The sequence below is a fragment of the Lolium rigidum genome, chromosome 1, assembly GCF_022539505.1.
Source record: "Lolium rigidum isolate FL_2022 chromosome 1, APGP_CSIRO_Lrig_0.1, whole genome shotgun sequence".
NCBI lineage: Eukaryota > Viridiplantae > Streptophyta > Magnoliopsida > Poales > Poaceae > Lolium > Lolium rigidum.
Window position 1 is genome coordinate 2,934,752 of NC_061508.1, and position 3,487 is coordinate 2,938,238.

Here is a 3,487-nt window from a genome sequence, read left to right on the forward strand (position 1 = left end):
CTCCGGTTTTCCCCTCTCCTCACGGTGAGAGGCGATGAATCAACACAATAAAGTGGGCATCCATTATAGTAGATACTAGTATATATACTCAGAGGTCAAAGCTACGGAAACATGCTGCTAGCCAAGTGGTGAAAGTGGCAATTGTTTTTTCATGGAAGTGGCGTCCAAAGTTATGCCGGTCTAGCATCTTGGGTTCAAAGTTTTGTCTAGCTTTCACTAGTTTTTCCCTAGTGGCCTTGAGGGCTTTTATATAGCTACTTTTTTAATTAGCTTTTTAAATATAACTCTATATTATACTGAAAATCAATATAGAAAAATCACAGTAGAGGCCTGCTGTTTCTTATTTTATAAAAAAAGATGTGACACAATTAAGGTCCCATGAATCCAATAGATTTGTGACCTGAATATACCATAGATCTTGCCATGTTATCATCCCGAAAAGATGACACGTTGTCACGTTGATGAGAGAGATACTCCCTCAAATTAAGACAAATATATTTTTCTTCTGAAAATCAAAGCAATGCTATCTTTGGTCAAGAATGCAGAAAAATTTACCGATAACTATAATACTCCCACCGGCCCATGAAATTTGTTTGAGATTTGTCAAAATTTAGATGTAACTAGATGCTATTGGTGTCTAGATACAACTAAATTTAAACAAATCTCAGACAACTTTCATGAGACGGAGAGAGTGATATGTATTTAAGTATTTAGCTACATATTTAATGTTGACATTTTAGGTGTTTATAGTCAATCTATTATATTGGTTAACCTTTAGATTGTTTGACCTTGACAAAAATATGTGCGTCTTCTTTAGAGAAACGGATGAAGTACATAATAGATTTGCCTTGACTTGGCCAATTTTAAACCGCTAGCTAGTTGCTAATATTTAAATGGCCAACTAAGCAGTGCAAAAATACTCAAACTCTATCCGGAACCAGACATTCTACCAATCTATCTATGACTTTCAAGTTGAAAGAAAATACACATGCAATCAACATCAAAGATCTGTATCTATAACCTAGATCTGTCCATATAAAATGTCACAAGTTTATCTAAATTTAAATATATCTAGACACTTTTTACAATGTAGATACATTTAAATTTCGATAAACTAGTCTTTAACCCGTGCCCCTGCACGATCTAACTATATGAAAGATATTACGCTAATAGTATAAATATGAAACTTGTCAAAGGAAATTATGTAATGTGTTGCTATCGAAAATATGTTGCTATTTTACTTGGTCTTCAAAAAATACATAATGCAATCGTACGTATCTGATCAATCATGATTGGATGGTTGTGTCAGGATTATCGGATTTTTAAATGGCTTTGACTTTATAAATTAAAATATCATGTAAGATATTTTGTTACCTATTGATATAAATCTTAACAACATAACATGGCCTATACTTCGGCGCACATATATAGGTGATGTTTCGTGTATATACATTTTTATCTAAATATTTAACTGAAAAAATAATATAAATGTGATATTGTGAAATATACCTATGGAGGAAGGTAGTATAAATAACGAATGATTAAGACTAATGCTTGATGAATTATGACTATTTTGTAAGTAGATAGACCATATAATAAAATAAGAGTGATTTTGTAGTTCATCAAATCATTCTGGCCATCTATTTGACCTTATCCACTGGCCCACATTGATAATGCTACACCACAATTTGCGTAGTACATTTTGGTATTTTGTTCCTAAAAATATCTACCCACGCCAGCTGGTATGTGCAACGTTTCTCACGGTCGATGTGAGCCTTGTTGGCGTTTGCTGGGCTGACGTTCACCTTGGTGGCATGCGTGTTGCAGCTCCGTTTGTCGCTGATGAGTGCATTTTTATCATATTTTTACACCGTTATTTTATTAAGATATCATTGAGTAGCAATAAGATTTTTGTATTTCACCGCGCTGTCATGCCCTTTTATGCTTGTCTACGCAGGATCTTAAAATAATAAGGCAATGATGAAATGTCAATAAAAACTATCATTTTATGGTATTTTGATGTGATAAAAGTTATTTTAGCACTTAATTATGCACCCGAGCGAAAGGAGGATGAGAGGACAACTTACAGTAAGTTTAGAAGACATCGGTACGGCGGGAGACCGCCCGTACGGTGTGTCAGGAGCACCTCCTTATAAAATACTTTTATCTCGCGCAGACGGCACGAAGATCTAAGACACACTTCTTCAAAACACAGAAACACCTAGTCAGATCTAGAGAAAAAACTTTGGAGAAGACATCATCCGGGTTGCTGTGCGGATCATCGGAGAACAACGCATCATTCCCGTCATCATCAACCGCTGCATCTCCATCACCATCCCTGATACCATTATCCTTCAACTACAGTTGTAATCTTGATTAATATTGTGGATTTGTATTTGAATTCATTCTATTACTTTCATCTCATCCATAAAATTATGATGATGTTCTTGATTGTTTCCATGTGACTTTAGTTCCTTTAGTTCTTGGGGAGATGGAGAAACCCTAGCATGAATATGAGATGAATCTAAGATGATCTATGGTTTTAAGTATTAATGTGTCTTAGTTCTCTCTCTTGATATTATATGTTGTGCACCATGTAATATTTTATGTATGATCTCGAGAGGGAACTACCCTCTGAAGTGTAGTAAAGTGAACGGCGAGAAGTGAAATTACCGTATTTGCACTTTAACACATGGATGAGTGATACCTTCGATCTGGATTATGGATTGTAGTATGATAATCTTTTTCCCTAGAAGACCTAGGTTTAATCGGATCTTGGGAAGCACTGCTAAAGTGGTGTAAAGGAAACGTCTACAAGACTTGCTAGTTGATTTAGTTTTATGTTTACCGGACCTATCTAGTTTACTCTTAAATGTGTTGCCTTCAATGATGGAAATATGCTAGGGTTAAGGATTCTCCTGCACCTATGCATACATATAGAGATGAAGTGAAAATGTGTAGTAAATAAAATAGAGATAAGAGATTTGTGAGCAGCACATCCGTAAATACTCTGGCCCTTAAAACCAGAGGTGAAAAGAGCCTCTTGGTCCAACCACTGTTCCCACAGCCGCGAGTAACAATAGTTATTAAGTAAATGAATACAGACCAAAGCATTAAGCTAGATGATTGTAACGTTGATCTTGAATGAATCACTAAACATGTATTGTTACTTTCCCCTTTCTATGAGTGAGGTTTCGCAGTAACACACTGTTCTCCACTCATCCCATATCTTCCCTTGAACGGTCCGATAGACATGGGTACCTGCATATCATCAAATTGAGGCAAAGAGACAAGGATGCAAGATTGCAAAACTATTATTCAATCCTTACACATATTATAAGATTAGATGCGGATAAATGTTGTGAGGATTCACCCCAACCCGCTGCCCGTGAGGAGTACTCACACATAATATCAAGATCAATATCAAAGATAGAAATTATTGCGGCAAATACTTGGATTGAAATCACAATATTCTTACAATGGTCGC